The 22,692-nt window shown below is 40.6% G+C and overlaps 7 non-coding genes across 7 annotated transcripts; all 7 read right to left on the bottom strand.

Annotated features, from left to right (window-relative positions):
* Positions 1 to 2,935: 2,935 nt before the first annotated feature.
* On the bottom strand, positions 2,936 to 3,017 carry TRNAS-CGA (transfer RNA serine (anticodon CGA)). Its single transcript has one exon. It is a non-coding gene; the product is annotated as a tRNA-Ser (tRNA).
* A 2,588-nt stretch (positions 3,018 to 5,605) lies between these two features.
* On the bottom strand, positions 5,606 to 5,677 carry TRNAH-GUG (transfer RNA histidin (anticodon GUG)). Its single transcript has one exon. It is a non-coding gene; the product is annotated as a tRNA-His (tRNA).
* Positions 5,678 to 6,958: 1,281 nt separating this feature from the next.
* Positions 6,959 to 7,040, bottom strand: TRNAS-CGA (transfer RNA serine (anticodon CGA)). Its single transcript has one exon. It is a non-coding gene; the product is annotated as a tRNA-Ser (tRNA).
* Positions 7,041 to 10,938: 3,898 nt separating this feature from the next.
* On the bottom strand, positions 10,939 to 11,020 carry TRNAS-CGA (transfer RNA serine (anticodon CGA)). The gene has a single exon. It is a non-coding gene; the product is annotated as a tRNA-Ser (tRNA).
* A 3,942-nt stretch (positions 11,021 to 14,962) lies between these two features.
* Positions 14,963 to 15,044, bottom strand: TRNAS-CGA (transfer RNA serine (anticodon CGA)). Its single transcript has one exon. It is a non-coding gene; the product is annotated as a tRNA-Ser (tRNA).
* Positions 15,045 to 18,987: 3,943 nt separating this feature from the next.
* Positions 18,988 to 19,069, bottom strand: TRNAS-AGA (transfer RNA serine (anticodon AGA)). The gene has a single exon. It is a non-coding gene; the product is annotated as a tRNA-Ser (tRNA).
* A 2,587-nt stretch (positions 19,070 to 21,656) lies between these two features.
* Positions 21,657 to 21,728, bottom strand: TRNAH-GUG (transfer RNA histidin (anticodon GUG)). Its single transcript has one exon. It is a non-coding gene; the product is annotated as a tRNA-His (tRNA).
* Positions 21,729 to 22,692: the final 964 nt, after the last annotated feature.

The raw sequence follows: 22,692 nt of genomic DNA, 5'->3' as shown, positions 1-22,692 counted from the left end.
ATTACTTTTCTAAATCCAGGACTGGATCCTAGATTCAGTCCTGGGACAGTTCTTGGAAACAAGTGAGTACATTCGTTTTAGTTACTGTTGTGATTTTTAAGCAATATTTTGCTATTTTAAAAGTTGACACTTCGAAACTTTTGCTGATCAAATTACCAATGTTATCCTATGGAAGGAAATTCACTTAGCAGGTAAGTGGGGTTATGGTTACTTTTTCTAGGTCAGTGTTGGATCCTAGATCCAGCACTACTGTACCACCTGTAAGCAGTTGCGAAACTACGTTTAAGTTATACAGGCGATTTTTAAGGAATATTTACATGTTTGCAAAATCGACACTTAGAAGAAATTTCACAGAAAAACAGTCAATGGTTTCCTATGGAAGAAAATTCAAGTTACGGGTAAAGTACGTTCTCGTTACTTTTGTAATCCAGTGCTGGGCTCCTAGGCTCAGTACTGGGACATCTATCTAAAACAGGTAAACAATTACGTTTTCACAGTTGGTACGATTTTTAAAGAATATTTGTAAGTTTCAAAAATCGACACTTAGAAAATTTTCAGCAAAAAGCAGGCAATGATATCCCATGGAAGGAAATTCGAGTTACTGGTAAGTACGGTTAAAATTACTTTTCAGGGTCAGTACTGAGCTCCAAGATGCAGCACTGAGGTCTCTCCTGATAACAGGTGAGTAAATCAGAATTCGTTGTTCGGCTGATTTTAGATGAATATTTTAAAGTTCCAAAACTCCACACCACTTAGAAGAATTTCCAAGTGAAACAACGAAATTTTAGCCTATGGAAGAAAAGTGAGTTATCAGCTTTTAGGTAAGTACTCGACTGGCAGAGTTATGGTTCTGGGCATAGACTCAGGGGTCTCCCAGGGGAGTCCCAGCCTACTTGCCAAGCCTTAAACTCCCCTTTTGTTACATATAATTTACACCTAAGGTAGGCCCTAGGTAGTCCTAGGTGCATGATGCTATGTAAGTAAAAAATAAGATATGTACTTTGGTGGTTCGCGTGTCCTGTAAGTACCAAACAGTCTATTTCATTTTTCACTACTGTGAGGTCTACCCCTCTCATAGGTTAGCTCTGTGTATTCCCCTATACTTTTTATTTGGTAATTCCATATCGGAGAGGAGTAGCTTTATTTATTTATTGAAAATCCTACTTACTGGTGAGGTTGGATTTAACTTTACTATTTTAGAAATGACACTTTTAGAGAGTGAACATTTCTCTGCACTTACTGCTCTATTTGCCTGAAACCTGGCCCCAATACACGTCTGGATTGGGCTGGGTGACAGCAAAATTTGTGCCTTCCCTCTAGAGAGCCACAACACAGGTCACTCAACTGCACCTGGGGGGTGAGCTCCGCTCCCCCTCCACCCCCAATAGGTTCAAGAACGATAATTTATGTAAGTAAATACATTATAGCTACAGCTTATAATCATGCGAGTTTAAATCATTTGTTGTTAGATGGTTTAAATATTTGAAAGGATCTGTTTTTAATAGACATTTTACAAAAACCACTGGTACATTTGCTAATTCTGTAAAATTAACACCCAACTGCCGTGACATTGCCAACCACAATGCCGTGACACGGATTCGAACCGAGGTTGCTGCGGCCACAACGCAGAGTACTAACCACTATACGATCACAACTAGCTACTTGGGCTCAACGACATACAGTGACATGGAGAATTTATAATTCGGAACACTCAGGGCTGTTCCTGTGATAGGCTGGATGTATTCATTGCTTCCTCATTCCTCATTCAGAGGCTGCGTCTCCTCAGTGGTAGATAGGCTGAAACCGTTTCCTGGCCGCCTGCTTGTGAAATGCCAGGAGTCAAAGATCACACATTACACTTACGGACCTGTGATGGGACACCAATGCAGAGAAACCCACCTGGCACAGACCTTCTATTCTGTCTATTAGACCTGCATCTTCCCTGCACCTTTCAAGCCATTTGTATGTGAAGCAAGAAAGAGTTAGACAGTGATCCATCTACACTTTTATAGGGAGGATGTCGCCGTGAGCTCCTCCCAGCTAATCACACGAACAGCAGAAAAGCAAGATAAATACACAGTTGAGGGGTGGGCTGCATGGTTATATTTTTGAGTAAATATTGAAACTGACCTCAGTGGCTCATTAGCAGAGCTGCGGCTAATGACTGGTGCCAAATCATGATGAAGCAAGCACCATGGCTCGTAGGGGACCCACAACACGCGTTTCTTAGCTCACTGAATTAAAGTATAAACTTCCGCCGTGTGTGAGTGGTAAAGGCTTGTTAATATGGTTCCTTTTCCAATTCAAGTCTGACAACAAGAGGCAGGAACCACGTGGCTTCGGAAGCTCAGGAAAGTAGCCACCAACCACAGAGAAAGAGAGAACTGGCAGTATGAGAGGTGGAGAAAACAGAAGCGGGAGCAAGGAGCTCAAATGAGATTCATGGCGTTTAAATAGAGCGCGTAAAGGAACAGTTACACAGCTAAGAAATGGGAAAGACAGACTAGGGAAAAAACACAGAAAGGGCCTGTAGATGAAATTCTCTTCCTGGGACAGCAGGTTAAGAGAAATTACACATGGGGAGGTTAAGCATGTGACACGGGGGAGAATAAAAAAGAAAATGCAGTTTTATGAAGTGTGTTTGCCAATCCAGCCAGCACTTTTGTTCTATTTCTCTCTTTGCGTCTTTTATTGGTAAAGTAACTTTCAAGTGCATGGGCAGGTATGAATGAGAGAGCAACGGTATAATAATTTGAAGCGTTTACACCAGTGCTAAAGTAGGAATGAGGTGTAGCAAAGACATGAAAGAGGTAGCGATAACAAATATGTGGAGAGGCAATAGTGACACAAAAATAAGCCACCTAGTTATAAAACTGAAATGGAAGAAATACTAAAGGTTAACTTCTGAAATTGTAGCCGATAATAAAAAGATCCTCGTTGTTGGCAGGATTCGAACCTGCGCAGGGATACCCCAATGGATTTCGAGTCCATCGCCTTAACCACTCGGCCACAACAACTTGCTGTAAGCTGCCTACAAATATTTTGTTTGAAAGTTTTGATGTTTTCCCACATCAAAGTACTGATATTCTGCAATGCGCTTTTTAAAAACAATGTTTTTTTCATCATGCACGTTCTGTCCTAAAAACAAAAATTGCATGAGTACATCTCTGGATATGTAAAAGGATACGCTTGCATTCAAACTCCCTTGTGGCACTCAAGTTTTTTGGACCCTGTTGCACTCTGTTTTTGCGCTGCTTTTAGTCTACGACCCATATTACAGAAGTCAACCATCTCTGAGTATTTGGGACTCCTTTGTAAGTGCCTTATCTTTAATCCTTGAAAAGCTCTATAATAAAGGGGTCTGTCAAAGATTGCTTGAATGGAAGATAAAAGAAGGCCCACTTGTCTCACCAAATGCAGTAGAGAAACCTGATGTTTTACTCATGTTATCCTTAGTTCAGTTTTTGGTAGACCTGGCATCCTTAAGGTGGCCTACCAGCAACCTTTTTGCTTTTCACCTCACGTTTTGCTGTATCTTTATGTTGGCCTTAGGACTCTAATCACTTTATCACTACTGTGAGAAAGTGGCTCTGTATATACTGTTCCCAAATAGGTACAGTGTGCACAGAGTCCCCAGTCCCCAGAGGTTTGGCAGAGGCTAAAGTTATATATAACCTTACTCTCTAAAGTGGTAGCTTGCCGAGCAGTAAGGCAGTATCAGAGTACAGTGTAAAACATTTGTTGTACACACTCAGTCAGCAAATGGTCTCACACACTCAAGAACTGAACTCTAGGCCATTGGTTTGCATACAAAAGATATTGTTGTTTTATTTTAGAACCAACAACAGGTATCAAAATATACTTTCTCAGAATGAGATGCTTTAGTTAAATACTTTGCAATAGGCAATTGACTTTTGTAGGTCATAGTTACAGTTTATTGCAATAGGCAACACAATTTGAATCACAATAATACATTGAGCTCAATGGGAATTTTAAGTTATATGCAATTAATTACTTTCAGGATTACTTTTCTAAATCCAGGACTGGATCCTAGATTCAGTCCTGGGACAGTTCTTGGAAACAAGTGAGTACATTCGTTTTAGTTACTGTTGTGATTTTTAAGCAATATTTTGCTATTTTAAAAGTTGACACTTCGAAACTTTTGCTGATCAAATTACCAATGTTATCCTATCGAAGGAAATTCACTTAGCAGGTAAGTGGGGTTATGGTTACTTTTTCTAGGTCAGTGTTGGATCCTAGATCCAGCACTACTGTACCACCTGTAAGCAGTTGCGAAACTATGTTTAAGTTATACAGGCGATTTTTAAGGAATATTTACATGTTTGCAAAATCGACACTTAGAAGAAATTTCACAGAAAAACAGTCAATGGTTTCCTATGGAAGAAAATTCAAGTTACGGGTAAAGTACGTTCTCGTTACTTTTGTAATCCAGTGCTGGGCTCCTAGGCTCAGTACTGGGACATCTATCTAAAACAGGTAAACAATTACGTTTTCACAGTTGGTACGATTTTTAAAGAATATTTGTAAGTTTCAAAAATCGACACTTAGAAAATTTTCAGCAAAAAGCAGGCAATGATATCCCATGGAAGGAAATTCGAGTTACTGGTAAGTACGGTTAAAATTACTTTTCAGGGTCAGTACTGAGCTCCAAGATGCAGCACTGAGGTCTCTCCTGATAACAGGTGAGTAAATCAGAATTCGTTGTTCGGCTGATTTTAGATGAATATTTTAAAGTTCCAAAACTCCACACCACTTAGAAGAATTTCCAAGTGAAACAACGAAATTTTAGCCTATGGAAGAAAAGTGAGTTATCGGCTTTTAGGTAAGTACTCGACTGGCAGAGTTATGGTTCTGGGCATAGACTCAGGGGTCTCCCAGGGGAGTCCCAGCCTACTTGCCAAGCCTTAAACTCCCCTTTTATTACATATAATTTACACCTAAGGTAGGCCCTAGGTAGTCCTAGGTGCATGATGCTATGTAAGTAAAAAATAAGATATGTACTTTGGTGGTTCGCGTGTCCTGTAAGTACCAAACAGTCTATTTCATTTTTCACTACTGTGAGGTCTAACCCTCTCATAGGTTAGCTCTGTGTATTCCCCTATACTTTTTATTTGGTAATTCCATATCGGAGAGGAGTAGCTTTATTTATTTATTGAAAATCCTACTTACTGGTGAGGTTGGATTTAACTTTACTATTTTAGAAATGCCACTTTTAGAGAGTGAACATTTCTCTGCACTTACTGCTCTATTTGCCTGAAACCTGGCCCCAATACACGTCTGGATTGGGCTGGGTGACAGCAAAATTTGTGCCTTCCCTCTAGAGAGCCACAACACAGGTCACTCAACTGCACCTGGGGGGTGAGCTCCGCTCCCCCTCCACCCCCAATAGGTTCAAGAACGATAATTTATGTAAGTAAATACATTATAGCTACAGCTTATAATCATGCGAGTTTAAATCATTTGTTGTTAGATGGTTTAAATATTTGAAAGGATCTGTTTTTAATAGACATTTTACAAAAACCACTGGTACATTTGCTAATTCTGTAAACTTAACACCCAACTGCCGTGACATTGCCAACCACAATGCCGTGACTCGGATTCGAACCGAGGTTGCTGCGGCCACAACGCAGAGTACTAACCACTATACGATCACGGCGAGCTACTTGGGCTCAATGACATACAGTGACACGGAGAATTTATAATTCGGAACACTCAGGGCTGTTCCTGTGATAGGCTGGATGTATTCATTGCTTCCTCATTCCTCATTCAGAGGCTGCGTCTCCTCAGTGGTAGATAGGCTGAAACAGTTTCCTGGCCGCCTGCTTGTGAAATGCCAGGAGTCAAAGATCACACATTACACTTACGGACCTGTGATGGGACACCAATGCAGAGAAACCCACCTGGCACAGACCTTCTATTCTGTCTATTAGACCTGCATCTTCCCTGCACCTTTCAAGCCATTTGTATGTGAAGCAAGAAAGAGTTAGAGAGTGATCCATCTACACTTTTATAGGGAGGATGTTGCAGTGAGCTCCTCCCAGCTAATCACACGAACAGCAGAAAAGCAAGATAAATACACAGTTGAGGGGTGGGCTGCATGGTTATATTTTTGAGTAAATATTGAAACTGACCTCAGTGGCTCATTAGCAGAGCTGCGGCTAATGACTGGTGCCAAATCATGATGAAGCAAGCACCATGGCTCGTAGGGGACCCACAACACGCTTTTCTTAGCTCACTGAATTAAAGTATAAACTTCCGCCGTGTGTGAGTGGTAAAGGCTTGTTAATATGGTTCCTTTTCCAATTCAAGTCTGACAACAAGAGGCAGGAACCACGTGGCTTCGGAAGCTCAGGAAAGTAGCCACCAACCACAGAGAAAGAGAGAACTGGCAGTATGAGAGGTGGAGAAAACAGAAGCGGGAGCAAGGAGCTCAAATGAGATTGATGGCGTTTAAATAGAGCGCGTAAAGGAACAGTTACACAGCTAAGAAATGGGAAAGACAGACTAGGGAAAAAAACACAGAAAGAGCCTGTAGATGAAATTCTCTTCCTGGGACAGCAGGTTAAGAGAAATTACACATGGGGAGGTTAAGCATGTAATACGGGGGAGAATAAAAAAGAAAATGCAGTTTTATGAAGTGTGTTTGCCAATCCAGCCAGCACTTTTGTTCTATTTCTCTCTTTGCGTCTTTTATTGGTAAAGTAACTTTCAAGTGCATGCGCAGGTATGAATGAGAGAGCAACGGTATAATAATTTGAAGCGTTTACACCAGTGCTAAAGTAGGAATGAGGTGTAGCAAAGACATGAAAGAGGTAGCGATAACAAATATGTGGAGAGGCAATAGTGACACAAAAATAAGCCACCTATTTATAAAACTGAAATGGAAGAAATACTAAAGGTTAACTTCTGAAATTGTAGCCGATAATAAAAAGATTCTCGTTGTTGGCAGGATTCGAACCTGCGCGGGGATACCCCAATGGATTTCGAGTCCATCGCCTTAACCACTCGGCCACAACAACTTGCTGTAAGCTGCCTACAAATATTTTGTTTGAAAGTTTTGAAGTTTTCCCACATCAAAGTACTGATATTCTGCAATGCGCTTTTTAAAAACAATGTTTTTTTCATCATGCACGTTCTGTCCTAAAAACAAAAATTGCATGAGTATATCTCTGGATCTGTAAAAGGATACGCTTGCATTCAAACTCCCTTGTGGCACTCAAGTTTTTTGGACCCTGTTGCACTCTGTTTTTGCGCTGCTTTTAGTCTACGACCCATATTACAGAAGTCAACCATCTCTGAGTATTTGGGACTCCTTTGTAAGTGCCTTATCTTTAATCCTTGAAAAGCTCTATAATAAAGGGGTCTGTCAAAGATTGCTTGAATGGAAGATAAAAGAAGGCCCACTTGTCTCACCAAATGCAATAGAGAAACCTGATGTTTTACTCATGTTATCCTTAGTTCAGTTTTTGGTAGACCTGGCATCCTTAAGGTGGCCTACCAGCAACCTTTTTGCTTTTCACCTCACGTTTTGCTGTATCTTTATGTTGGCCTTAGGACTCTAATCACTTTATCACTACTGTGAGAAAGTGGCTCTGTATATACTGTTCCCAAATAGGTACAGTGTGCACAGAGTCCCCAGTCCCCAGAGGTTTGGCAGAGGCTAAAGTTAGATATAACCTTACTCTCTAAAGTGGTAGCTTGCCGAGCAGTAAGGCAGTATCAGAGTACAGTGTAAAACATTTGTTGTACACACTCAGTCAGCAAATGGTCTCACACACTCAAGAACTGAACTCTAGGCCATTGGTTTGCATACAAAAGATATTGTTGTTTTATTTTAGAACCAACAATAGGTATCAAAATATACTTTCTCAGAATGAGATGCTTTAGTTAAATACTTTGCAATAGGCAACACAATTTGAATCACAATAATACATTGAGCTCAATGGGAATTTTAAGTTATATGCAATTAATTACTTTCAGGATTACTTTTCTAAACCCAGGACTGGATCCTAGATTCAGTCCTGAGACAGTTCTTGGAAACAAGTGAGTAAATTCGTTTTAGTTACTGTTGTGATTTTTAAGCAATATTTTGCTATTTTACAAGTTGACACTTAGAAACTTTTGCTGATCAAATTACCAATGTTATCCTATGGAAGGAAATTCACTTAGCAGGTAAGTGGGGTTATGGTTCCTTTTTCTAGGTCAGTTTTGGATCCTAGATCCAGCACTACTGTACCACCTGTAAGCAGTTGAGAAACTGCGTTTAAGTTATACAGGCGATTTTTAAGGAATATTTACATGTTTGCAAAATCGACACTTAGAAGAAATTTCACAGAAAAACAGTCAATGGTTTCCTATGGAAGAAAATTCAAGTTACGGGTAAAGTACGTTCTCGTTACTTTTGTAATCCAGTGCTGGGCTCCTAGGCTCAGTACTGGGACATCTATCTAAAACAGGTAAACAATTACGTTTTCACAGTTGGTACGATTTTTAAAGAATATTTGTAAGTTTCAAAAATCGACACTTAGAAAATTTTCAGCAAAAAGCAGGCAATGATATCCCATAGAAGGAAATTCGAGTTACTGGTAAGTACGGTTAAAATTACTTTTCAGGGTCAGTACTGAGCTCCAAGATGCAGCACTGAGGTCTCTCCTGATAACAGGTGAGTAAATCAGAATTCGTTGTTCGGCTGATTTTAGATGAATATTTTAAAGTTCCAAAACTCCACACCACTTAGAAGAATTTCCAAGTGAAACAACGAAATTTTAGCCTATGGAAGAAAAGTGAGTTATCGGCTTTTAGGTAAGTACTCGACTGGCAGAGTTATGGTTCTGGGCATAGACTCAGGGGTCTCCCAGGGGAGTCCCAGCCTACTTGCCAAGCCTTAAACTCCCCTTTTATTACATATAATTTACACCTAAGGTAGGCCCTAGGTAGTCCTAGGTGCATGATGCTATGTAAGTAAAAAATAAGATATGTACTTTGGTGGTTCGCGTGTCCTGTAAGTACCAAACAGTCTATTTCATTTTTCACTACTGTGAGGTCTACCCCTCTCATAGGTTAGCTCTGTGTATTCCCCTATACTTTTTATTTGGTAATTCCATATCGGAGAGGAGTAGCTTTATTTATTTATTGAAAATCCTACTTACTGGTGAGGTTGGATTTAACTTTACTATTTTAGAAATGCCACTTTTAGAGAGTGAACATTTCTCTGCACTTACTGCTCTATTTGCCTGAAACCTGGCCCCAATACACGTCTGGATTGGGCTGGGTGACAGCAAAATTTGTGCCTTCCCTCTAGAGAGCCACAACACAGGTCACTCAACTGCACCTGGGGGGTGAGCTCCGCTCCCCCTCCACCCCCAATAGGTTCAAGAACGATAATTTATGTAAGTAAATACATTATAGCTACAGCTTATAATCATGCGAGTTTAAATCATTTGTTGTTAGATGGTTTAAATATTTGAAAGGATCTGTTTTTAATAGACATTTTACAAAAACCACTGGTACATTTGCTAATTCTGTAAAATTAACACCCAACTGCCGTGACATTGCCAACCACAATGCCGTGACACGGATTCGAACCGAGGTTGCTGCGGCCACAACGCAGAGTACTAACCACTATACGATCACAACGAGCTACTTGGGCTCAACGACATACAGTGACATGGAGAATTTATAATTCGGAACACTCAGGGCTGTTCCTGTGATAGGCTGGATGTATTCATTGCTTCCTCATTCCTCATTCAGAGGCTGCGTCTCCTCAGTGGTAGATAGGCTGAAACCGTTTCCTGGCCGCCTGCTTGTGAAATGCCAGGAGTCAAAGATCACACATTACACTTACGGACCTGTGATGGGACACCAATGCAGAGAAACCCACCTGGCACAGACCTTCTATTCTGTCTATTAGACCTGCATCTTCCCTGCACCTTTCAAGCCATTTGTATGTGAAGCAAGAAAGAGTTAGAGAGTGATCCATCTACACTTTTATAGGGAGGATGTCGCCGTGAGCTCCTCCCAGCTAATCACACGAACAGCAGAAAAGCAAGATAAATACACAGTTGAGGGGTGGGCTGCATGGTTATATTTTTGAGTAAATATTGAAACTGACCTCAGTGGCTCATTAGCAGAGCTGCGGCTAATGACTGGTGCCAAATCATGATGAAGCAAGCACCATGGCTCGTAGGGGACCCACAACACGCGTTTCTTAGCTCACTGAATTAAAGTATAAACTTCCGCCGTGTGTGAGTGGTAAAGGCTTGTTAATATGGTTCCTTTTCCAATTCAAGTCTGACAACAAGAGGCAGGAACCACGTGGCTTCGGAAGCTCAGGAAAGTAGCCACCAACCACAGAGAAAGAGAGAACTGGCAGTATGAGAGGTGGAGAAAACAGAAGCGGGAGCAAGGAGCTCAAATGAGATTCATGGCGTTTAAATAGAGCGCGTAAAGGAACAGTTACACAGCTAAGAAATGGGAAAGACAGACTAGGGAAAAAAACACAGAAAGGGCCTGTAGATGAAATTCTCTTCCTGGGACAGCAGGTTAAGAGAAATTACACATGGGGAGGTTAAGCATGTGACACGGGGGAGAATAAAAAAGAAAATGCAGTTTTATGAAGTGTGTTTGCCAATCCAGCCAGCACTTTTGTTCTATTTCTCTCTTTGCGTCTTTTATTGGTAAAGTAACTTTCAAGTGCATGGGCAGGTATGAATGAGAGAGCAACGGTATAATAATTTGAAGCGTTTACACCAGTGCTAAAGTAGGAATGAGGTGTAGCAAAGACATGAAAGAGGTAGCGATAACAAATATGTGGAGAGGCAATAGTGACACAAAAATAAGCCACCTAGTTATAAAACTGAAATGGAAGAAATACTAAAGGTTAACTTCTGAAATTGTAGCCGATAATAAAAAGATCCTCGTTGTTGGCAGGATTCGAACCTGCGCAGGGATACCCCAATGGATTTCGAGTCCATCGCCTTAACCACTCGGCCACAACAACTTGCTGTAAGCTGCCTACAAATATTTTGTTTGAAAGTTTTGATGTTTTCCCACATCAAAGTACTGATATTCTGCAATGCGCTTTTTAAAAACAATGTTTTTTTCATCATGCACGTTCTGTCCTAAAAACAAAAATTGCATGAGTATATCTCTGGATCTTTAAAAGGATACGCTTGCATTCAAACTCCCTTGTGGCACTCAAGTTTTTTGGACCCTGTTGCACTCTGTTTTTGCGCTGCTTTTAGTCTACGACCCATATTACAGAAGTCAACCATCTCTGAGTATTTGGGACTCCTTTGTAAGTGCCTTATCTTTAATCCTTGAAAAGCTCTATAATAAAGGGGTCTGTCAAAGATTGCTTGAATGGAAGATAAAAGAAGGCCCACTTGTCTCACCAAATGCAGTAGAGAAACCTGATGTTTTACTCATGTTATCCTTAGTTCAGTTTTTGGTAGACCTGGCATCCTTAAGGTGGCCTACCAGCAACCTTTTTGCTTTTCACCTCACGTTTTGCTGTATCTTTATGTTGGCCTTAGGACTCTAATCACTTTATCACTACTGTGAGAAAGTGGCTCTGTATATACTGTTCCCAAATAGGTACAGTGTGCACAGAGTCCCCAGTCCCCAGAGGTTTGGCAGAGGCTAAAGTTATATATAACCTTACTCTCTAAAGTGGTAGCTTGCCGAGCAGTAAGGCAGTATCAGAGTACAGTGTAAAACATTTGTTGTACACACTCAGTCAGCAAATGGTCTCACACACTCAAGAACTGAACTCTAGGCCATTGGTTTGCATACAAAAGATATTGTTGTTTTATTTTAGAACCAACAACAGGTATCAAAATATACTTTCTCAGAATGAGATGCTTTAGTTAAATACTTTGCAATAGGCAATTGACTTTTGCAGGTCATAGTTACAGTTTATTGCAATAGGCAACACAATTTGAATCACAATAATACATTGAGCTCAATGGGAATTTTAAGTTATATGCAATTAATTACTTTCAGGATTACTTTTCTAAATCCAGGACTGGATCCTAGATTCAGTCCTGGGACAGTTCTTGGAAACAAGTGAGTACATTCGTTTTAGTTACTGTTGTGATTTTTAAGCAATATTTTGCTATTTTAAAAGTTGACACTTCGAAACTTTTGCTGATCAAATTACCAATGTTATCCTATGGAAGGAAATTCACTTAGCAGGTAAGTGGGGTTATGGTTACTTTTTCTAGGTCAGTGTTGGATCCTAGATCCAGCACTACTGTACCACCTGTAAGCAGTTGCGAAACTACGTTTAAGTTATACAGGCGATTTTTAAGGAATATTTACATGTTTGCAAAATCGACACTTAGAAGAAATTTCACAGAAAAACAGTCAATGGTTTCCTATGGAAGAAAATTCAAGTTACGGGTAAAGTACGTTCTCGTTACTTTTGTAATCCAGTGCTGGGCTCCTAGGCTCAGTACTGGGACATCTATCTAAAACAGGTAAACAATTACGTTTTCACAGTTGGTACGATTTTTAAAGAATATTTGTAAGTTTCAAAAATCGACACTTAGAAAATTTTCAGCAAAAAGCAGGCAATGATATCCCATGGAAGGAAATTCGAGTTACTGGTAAGTACGGTTAAAATTACTTTTCAGGGTCAGTACTGAGCTCCAAGATGCAGCACTGAGGTCTCTCCTGATAACAGGTGAGTAAATCAGAATTCGTTGTTCGGCTGATTTTAGATGAATATTTTAAAGTTCCAAAACTCCACACCACTTAGAAGAATTTCCAAGTGAAACAACGAAATTTTAGCCTATGGAAGAAAAGTGAGTTATCGGCTTTTAGGTAAGTACTCGACTGGCAGAGTTATGGTTCTGGGCATAGACTCAGGGGTCTCCCAGGGGAGTCCCAGCCTACTTGCCAAGCCTTAAACTCCCCTTTTGTTACATATAATTTACACCTAAGGTAGGCCCTAGGTAGTCCTAGGTGCATGATGCTATGTAAGTAAAAAATAAGATATGTACTTTGGTGGTTCGCGTGTCCTGTAAGTACCAAACAGTCTATTTCATTTTTCACTACTGTGAGGTCTACCCCTCTCATAGGTTAGCTCTGTGTATTCCCCTATACTTTTTATTTGGTAATTCCATATCGGAGAGGAGTAGCTTTATTTATTTATTGAAAATCCTACTTACTGGTGAGGTTGGATTTAACTTTACTATTTTAGAAATGCCACTTTTAGAGAGTGAACATTTCTCTGCACTTACTGCTCTATTTGCCTGAAACCTGGCCCCAATACACGTCTGGATTGGGCTGGGTGACAGCAAAATTTGTGCCTTCCCTCTAGAGAGCCACAACACAGGTCACTCAACTGCACCTGGGGGGTGAGCTCCGCTCCCCCTCCACCCCCAATAGGTTCAAGAACGATAATTTATGTAAGTAAATACATTATAGCTACAGCTTATAATCATGCGAGTTTAAATCATTTGTTGTTAGATGGTTTAAATATTTGAAAGGATCTGTTTTTAATAGACATTTTACAAAAACCACTGGTACATTTGCTAATTCTGTAAAATTAACACCCAACTGCCGTGACATTGCCAACCACAATGCCGTGACACGGATTCGAACCGAGGTTGCTGCGGCCACAACGCAGAGTACTAACCACTATACGATCACAACGAGCTACTTGGGCTCAACGACATACAGTGACATGGAGAATTTATAATTCGGAACACTCAGGGCTGTTCCTGTGATAGGCTGGATGTATTCATTGCTTCCTCATTCCTCATTCAGAGGCTGCGTCTCCTCAGTGGTAGATAGGCTGAAACCGTTTCCTGGCCGCCTGCTTGTGAAATGCCAGGAGTCAAAGATCACACATTACACTTACGGACCTGTGATGGGACACCAATGCAGAGAAACCCACCTGGCACAGACCTTCTATTCTGTCTATTAGACCTGCATCTTCCCTGCACCTTTCAAGCCATTTGTATGTGAAGCAAGAAAGAGTTAGAGAGTGATCCATCTACACTTTTATAGGGAGGATGTCGCCGTGAGCTCCTCCCAGCTAATCACACGAACAGCAGAAAAGCAAGATAAATACACAGTTGAGGGGTGGGCTGCATGGTTATATTTTTGAGTAAATATTGAAACTGACCTCAGTGGCTCATTAGCAGAGCTGCGGCTAATGACTGGTGCCAAATCATGATGAAGCAAGCACCATGGCTCGTAGGGGACCCACAACACGCGTTTCTTAGCTCACTGAATTAAAGTATAAACTTCCGCCGTGTGTGAGTGGTAAAGGCTTGTTAATATGGTTCCTTTTCCAATTCAAGTCTGACAACAAGAGGCAGGAACCACGTGGCTTCGGAAGCTCAGGAAAGTAGCCACCAACCACAGAGAAAGAGAGAACTGGCAGTATGAGAGGTGGAGAAAACAGAAGCGGGAGCAAGGAGCTCAAATGAGATTGATGGCGTTTAAATAGAGCGCGTAAAGGAACAGTTACACAGCTAAGAAATGGGAAAGACAGACTAGGGAAAAAAACACAGAAAGAGCCTGTAGATGAAATTCTCTTCCTGGGACAGCAGGTTAAGAGAAATTACACATGGGGAGGTTAAGCATGTAACACGGGGGAGAATAAAAAAGAAAATGCAGTTTTATGAAGTGTGTTTGCCAATCCAGCCAGCACTTTTGTTCTATTTCTCTCTTTGCGTCTTTTATTGGTAAAGTAACTTTCAAGTGCATGCGCAGGTATGAATGAGAGAGCAACGGTATAATAATTTGAAGCGTTTACACCAGTGCTAAAGTAGGAATGAGGTGTAGCAAAGACATGAAAGAGGTAGCGATAACAAATATGTGGAGAGGCAATAGTGACACAAAAATAAGCCACCTATTTATAAAACTGAAATTGGAAGAAATACTAAAGGTTAACTTCTGAAATTGTAGCCGATAATAAAAAGATTCTCGTTGTTGGCAGGATTCGAACCTGCGCGGGGATACCCCAATGGATTTCGAGTCCATCGCCTTAACCACTCGGCCCCAACAACTTGCTGTAAGCTGCCTACAAATATTTTGTTTGAAAGTTTTGAAGTTTTCCCACATCAAAGTACTGATATTCTGCAATGCGCTTTTTAAAAACAATGTTTTTTTCATCATGCACGTTCTGTCCTAAAAACAAAAATTGCATGAGTATATCTCTGGATCTGTAAAAGGATACGCTTGCATTCAAACTCCCTTGTGGCACTCAAGTTTTTTGGACCCTGTTGCACTCTGTTTTTGCGCTGCTTTTAGTCTACGACCCATATTACAGAAGTCAACCATCTCTGAGTATTTGGGACTCCTTTGTAAGTGCCTTATCTTTAATCCTTGAAAAGCTCTATAATAAAGGGGTCTGTCAAAGATTGCTTGAATGGAAGATAAAAGAAGGCCCACTTGTCTCACCAAATGCAATAGAGAAACCTGATGTTTTACTCATGTTATCCTTAGTTCAGTTTTTGGTAGACCTGGCATCCTTAAGGTGGCCTACCAGCAACCTTTTTGCTTTTCACCTCACGTTTTGCTGTATCTTTATGTTGGCCTTAGGACTCTAATCACTTTATCACTACTGTGAGAAAGTGGCTCTGTATATACTGTTCCCAAATAGGTACAGTGTGCACAGAGTCCCCAGTCCCCAGAGGTTTGGCAGAGGCTAAAGTTAGATATAACCTTACTCTCTAAAGTGGTAGCTTGCCGAGCAGTAAGGCAGTATCAGAGTACAGTGTAAAACATTTGTTGTACACACTCAGTCAGCAAATGGTCTCACACACTCAAGAACTGAACTCTAGGCCATTGGTTTGCATACAAAAGATATTGTTGTTTTATTTTAGAACCAACAATAGGTATCAAAATATACTTTCTCAGAATGAGATGCTTTAGTTAAATACTTTGCAATAGGCAATTGACTTTTGCAGGTCATAGTTACAGTTTATTGCAATAGGCAACACAATTTGAATCACAATAATACATTGAGCTCAATGGGAATTTTAAGTTATATGCAATTAATTACTTTCAGGATTACTTTTCTAAACCCAGGACTGGATCCTAGATTCAGTCCTGGGACAGTTCTTGGAAACAAGTGAGTAAATTCGTTTTAGTTACTGTTGTGATTTTTAAGCAATATTTTGCTATTTTACAAGTTGACACTTAGAAACTTTTGCTGATCAAATTACCAATGTTATCCTATGGAAGGAAATTCACTTAGCAGGTAAGTGGGGTTATGGTTCCTTTTTCTAGGTCAGTTTTGGATCCTAGATCCAGCACTACTGTACCACCTGTAAGCAGTTGAGAAACTGCGTTTAAGTTATACAGGCGATTTTTAAGGAATATTTACATGTTTGCAAAATCGACACTTAGAAGAAATTTCACAGAAAAACAGTCAATGGTTTCCTATGGAAGAAAATTCAAGTTACGGGTAAAGTACGTTCTCGTTACTTTTGTAATCCAGTGCTGGGCTCCTAGGCTCAGTACTGGGACATCTATCTAAAACAGGTAAACAATTACGTTTTCACAGTTGGTACGATTTTTAAAGAATATTTGTAAGTTTCATAAATCGACACTTAGAACATTTTCAGCAAAAAGCAGGCAATGATATCCCATGGAAGGAAATTCGAGTTACTGGTAAGTACGGTTAAAATTACTTTTCAGGGTCAGTACTGAGCTCCAAGATGCAGCATTGAGGTCTCTCCTGATAACAGGTGAGTAAATCAGAATTCGTTGTTCGGCTGATTTTAGATGAATATTTTAAAGTTCCAAAACTCCACACCACTTAGAAGAATTTCCAAGTGAAACAACGAAATTTTAGCCTATGGAAGAAAAGTGAGTTATCGGCTTTTAGGTAAGTACTCGACTGGCAGAGTTATGGTTCTGGGCATAGACTCAGGGGTCTCCCAGGGGAGTCCCAGCCTACTTGCCAAGCCTTAAACTCCCCTTTTATTACATATAATTTACACCTAAGGTAGGCCCTAGGTAGTCCTAGGTGCATGATGCTATGTAAGTAAAAAATAAGATATGTACTTTGGTGGTTCGCGTGTCCTGTAAGTACCAAACAGTCTATTTCATTTTTCACTACTGTGAGGTCTACCCCTCTCATAGGTTAGCTCTGTGTATTCCCCTATACTTTTTATTTGGTAATTCCATATCGGAGAGGAGTAGCTTTATTTATTTATTGAAAATCCTACTTACTGGTGAGGTTGGATTTAACTTTACTATTTTAGAAATGCCACTTTTAGAGAGTGAACATTTCTCTGCACTTACTGCTCTATTTGCCTGAAACCTGGCCCCAATACACGTCTGGATTGGGCTGGGTGACAGCAGAATTTGTGCCTTCCCTCTAGAGAGCCACAACACAGGTCACTCAACTGCACCTGGGGGGTGAGCTCCGCTCCCCCTCCACCCCCAATAGGTTCAAGAACGATAATTTATGTAAGTAAATACATTATAGCTACATCTTATAATCATGCGAGTTTAAATCATTTGTTGTTAGATGGTTTAAATATTTGAAAGGATCTGTTTTTAATAGACATTTTACAAAAACCACTGGTACATTTGCTAATTCTGTAAAATTAACACCCAACTGCCGTGACACTGCCAACCACAATGCCGTGACTCGGATTCAAACCGAGGTTGCTGCGGCCACAACGCAGAGTACTAACCACTATACGATCACGGCGAGCTACTTGGGCTCAACGACATACAGTGACATGGAGAATTTATAATTCGGAACACTCAGGGCTGTTCCTGTGATAGGCTGGATGTATTCATTGCTTCCTCATTCCTCATTCAGAGGCTGCGTCTCCTCAGTGGTTGATAGGCTGAAACCGTTTCCTGGCCGCCTGCTTGTGAAATGCCAGGAGTCAAAGATCACACATTACACTTGCGGACCTGTGATGGGACACCAATGCAGAGAAACCCACCTGGCACAGACCTTCTATTCTGTCTATTAGACCTGCATCTTCCCTGCACCTTTCAAGCCATTTGTATGTGAAGCAAGAAAGAGTTAGAGAGTGATCCATCTACACTTTTATAGGGAGGATGTCGCCGTGAGCTCCTCCCAGCTAATCACACGAACAGCAGAAAAGCATGATAAATACACAGTTGAGGGGTGGGCTGCATGGTTATGTTTTTGAGTAAATATTGAAACTGACCTCAGTGGCTCATTAGCAGAGCTGCGGCTAATGACTGGTGCCAAATCATGATGAAGCAAGCACCATGGCTCGTAGGGGACCCACAACACGCTTTTCTTAGCTCACTGAATTAAAGTATAAACTTCCGCCGTGTGTGAGTGGTAAAGGCTTGTTAATATGGTTCCTTTTCCAATTCAAGTCTGACAACAAGAGGCAGGAACCACGTGGCTTCGGAAGCTCAGGAAAGTAGCCACCAACCACAGAGAAAGAGAGAACTGGCAGTATGAGAGGTGGAGAAAACAGAAGCGGGAGCAAGGAGCTCAAATGAGATTCATGGCGTTTAAATAGAGCGCGTAAAGGAACAGTTACACAGCTAAGAAATGGGAAAGACAGACTAGGCAAAAAAAACACAGAAAGAGCCTGAAGATGAAATTCTCTTCCTGGGACAGCAGGTTAAGAGAAATTACACATGGGGAGGTTAAGCATGTAACACGGGGGAGAATAAAAAAGAAAATGCAGTTTTATGAAGTGTGTTTGCCAATCCAGCCAGCACTTTTGTTCTATTTCTCTCTTTGCGTCTTTTATTGGTAAAGTAACTTTCAAGTGCATGCGCAGGTATGAATGAGAGAGCAACGGTATAATAATTTGAAGCGTTTACACCAGTGCTAAAGTAGGAATGAGGTGTAGCAAAGACATGAAAGAGGTAGCGATAACAAATATGTGGAGAGGCAATAGTGACACAAAAATAAGCCACCTATTTATAAAACTGAAATGGAAGAAATACTAAAGGTTAACTTCTGAAATTGTAGCCGATAATAAAAAAGATTCTCGTTGTTGGCAGGATTCGAACCTGCGCGGGGATACCCCAATGGATTTCTAGTCCATCGCCTTAACCACTCGGCCACAACAACTTGCTGTAAACTGCCTACAAAAATTTTGTTTGAAAGTTTTGAAGTTTTCCCACATCAAAGTACTGATATTCTGCAATGCGCTTTTTAAAAACAATGTTTTTTTCATCATGCACGTTCTGTCCTAAAAACAAAAATTGCATGAGTATATCTCTGGATCTTTAAAAGGATACGCTTGCATTCAAACTCTCTTGTGGCACTCAAGTTTTTTGGACCCTGTTGCACTCTGTTTTTGCGCTGCTTTTAGTCTACGACCCATATTACAGAAGTCAACCATCTCTGAGTATTTGGGACTCCTTTGTAAGTGCCTTATCTTTAATCCTTGAAAAGCTCTATAATAAAGGGGTCTGTCAAAGATTGCTTGAATGGAAGATAAAAGAAGGCCCACTTGTCTCACCAAATGCAGTAGAGAAACCTGATGTTTTACTCATGTTATCCTTAGTTCAGTTTTTGTTAGACCTGGCATCCTTAAGGTGGCCTACCAGCAACCTTTTTGCTTTTCACCTCACGTTTTGCTGTATCTTTATGTTGGCCTTAGGACTCTAATCACTTTATCACTACTGTGAGAAAGTGGCTCTGTATATACTGTTCCCAAATAGGTACAGTGTGCACAGAGTCCCCAGTCCCCAGAGGTTTGGCAGAGGCTAAAGTTAGATATAACCTTACTCTCTAAAGTGGTAGCTTGCCGAGCAGTAAGGCAGTATCAGAGTACAGTGTAAAACATTTGTTGTACACACTCAGTCAGCAAATGGTCTCACACACTCAAGAACTGAACTCTAGGCCATTGGTTTGCATACAACAGATATTGTTGTTTTATTTTAGAACCAACAATAGGTATCAAAATATACTTTCTTAGAATGAGATGCTTTAGTTAAATACTTTGCAATAGGCAATTGACTTTTGCAGGTCATAGTTACAGTTTATTGCAATAGGCAACACAATTTGAATCACAATAATACATTGAGCTCAATGGGAATTTTAAGTTATATGCAATTAATTACTTTCAGGATTACTTTTCTAAATCCAGGACTGGATCCTAGATTCAGTCCTGGGACAGTTCTTGGAAACAAGTGAGTAAATTCGTTTTAGTTACTGTTGTGATTTTTAAGCAATATTTTGCTATTTTAAAAGTTGACACTTCGAAACTTTTGCTGATCAAATTACCAATGTTATCCTATGGAAGGAAATTCACTTAGCAGGTAAGTGGGGTTATGGTTACTTTTTCTAGGTCAGTGTTGGATCCTAGATCCAGCACTACTGTACCACCTGTAAGCAGTTGAGAAACTGCGTTTAAGTTATACAGGCGATTTTTAAGGAATATTTACATGTTTGCAAAATCGACACTTAGAAGAAATTTCACAGAAAAACAGTCAATGGTTTCCTATGGAAGAAAATTCAAGTTACGGGTAAAGTACGTTCTCGTTACTTTTGTAATCCAATGCTGGGCTCCTAGGCTCAGTACTGGGACATCTATCTAAAACAGGTAAACAATTACGTTTTCACAGTTGGTACGATTTTTACAGAATATTTGTAAGTTTCAAAAATCGACACATAGAAAATTTTCAGCAAAAAGCAGGCAATGATATCCCATGGAAGGAAATTCGAGTTACTGGTAAGTATGGTTAAAATTACTTTTCAGGGTCAGTACTGAGCTCCAAGATTCAGCACTGAGGTCTCTCCTGATAACAGGTGAGTAAATCAGAATTCGTTGTTCGGCTGATTTTAGATGAATATTTTAAAGTTCCAAAACTCCACACCACTTAGAAGAATTTCCAAGTGAAACCACTCAATGTTAGCCTATGGAAGAAAAGTGAGTTATCGGCTTTTAGGTAAGTACTCGACTGGCAGAGTTATGGTTCTGGGCATAGACTCAGGGGTCTCCCAGGGGAGTCCCAGCCTACTTGCCAAGCCTTAAACTCCCCTTTTATTACATATAATTTACACCTAAGGTAGGCCCTAGGTAGTCCTAGGTGCATGATGCTATGTAAGTAAAAAATAAGATATGTACTTTGGTGGTTCGCGTGTCCTGTAAGTACCAAACAGTCTATTTCATTTTTCACTACTGTGAGGTCTACCCCTCTCATAGGTTAGCTCTGTGTATTCCCCTATACTTTTTATTTGGTAATTCCATATCGGAGAGGAGTAGCTTTATTTATTTATTGAAAATCCTACTTACTGGTGAGGTTGGATTTAACTTTACTATTTTAGAAATGCCACTTTTAGAGAGTGAACATTTCTCTGCACTTACTGCTCTATTTGCCTGAAACCTGGCCCAATACACGTCTGGATTGGGCTGGGTGACAGCAAAATTTGTGCCTTCCCTCTAGAGAGCCACAACACAGGTCACTCAACTGCACCTGGGGGGTGAGCTCTGCTCCCCCTCCACCCCCAATAGGTTCAAGAACGATAATTTATGTAAGTAAATACATTATAGCTACAGCTTATAATCATGCGAGTTTAAATCATTTGTTGTTAGATGGTTTAAATATTTGAAAGGATCTGTTTTTAATAGACATTTTACAAAAACCACTGGTACATTTGCTAATTCTGTAAAATTAACACCCAACTGCCGTGACATTGCCAACCACAATGCCGTGACTCGGATTCGAACCGAGGTTGCTGCAGCCACAACGCAGAGTACTAACCACTATACGATCACGGCGAGCTACTTGGGCTCAACGACATACAGTGACATGGAGAATTTATAATTCGGAACACTCAGGGCTGTTCCTGTGATAGGCTGGATGTATTCATTGCTTCCTCATTCCTCATTCAGAGGCTGCGTCTCCTCAGTGGTTGATAGGCTGAAACCGTTTCCTGGCCGCCTGCTTGTGAAATGCCAGGAGTCAAAGATCACACATTACACTTGCGGACCTGTGATGGGACACCAATGCAGAGAAACCCACCTGGCACAGACCTTCTATTCTGTCTATTAGACCTGCATCTTCCCTGCACCTTTCAAGCCATTTGTATGTGAAGCAAGAAAGAGTTAGAGAGTGATCCATCTACACTTTTATAGGGAGGATGTCGCCGTGAGCTCCTCCCAGCTAATCACACGAACAGCAGAAAAGCAAGATAAATACACAGTTGAGGGGTGGGCTGCATGGTTATGTTTTTGAGTAAATATTGAAACTGACCTCAGTGGCTCATTAGCAGAGCTGCGGCTAATGACTGGTGCCAAATCATGATGAAGCAAGCACCATGGCTCGTAGGGGACCCACAACACGCTTTTCTTAGCTCACTGAATTAAAGTATAAACTTCCGCCGTGTGTGAGTGGTAAAGGCTTGTTAATATGGTTCCTTTTCCAATTCAAGTCTGACAACAAGAGGCAGGAACCACGTGGCTTCGGAAGCTCAGGAAAGTAGCCACCAACCACAGAGAAAGAGAGAACTGGCAGTATGAGAGGTGGAGAAAACAGAAGCGGGAGCAAGGAGCTCAAATGAGATTGATGGCGTTTAAATAGAGTGCGTAAAGGAACAGTTACACAGCTAAGAAATGGGAAAGACAGACTAGGGAAAAAAACACAGAAAGAGCCTGTAGATGAAATTCTCTTCCTGAGACAGCAGGTTAAGAGAAATTACACATGGGGAGGTTAAGCATGTAACACGGGGGAGAATAAAAAAGA

The sequence above is a fragment of the Triturus cristatus genome, chromosome 12, assembly GCF_964204655.1.
Source record: "Triturus cristatus chromosome 12, aTriCri1.1, whole genome shotgun sequence".
Lineage (NCBI taxonomy): Eukaryota > Metazoa > Chordata > Amphibia > Caudata > Salamandridae > Triturus > Triturus cristatus.
The sequence above is the reverse complement of the archived record's forward strand: the minus strand, read 5'-3'. Positions and strand labels throughout refer to the sequence as shown.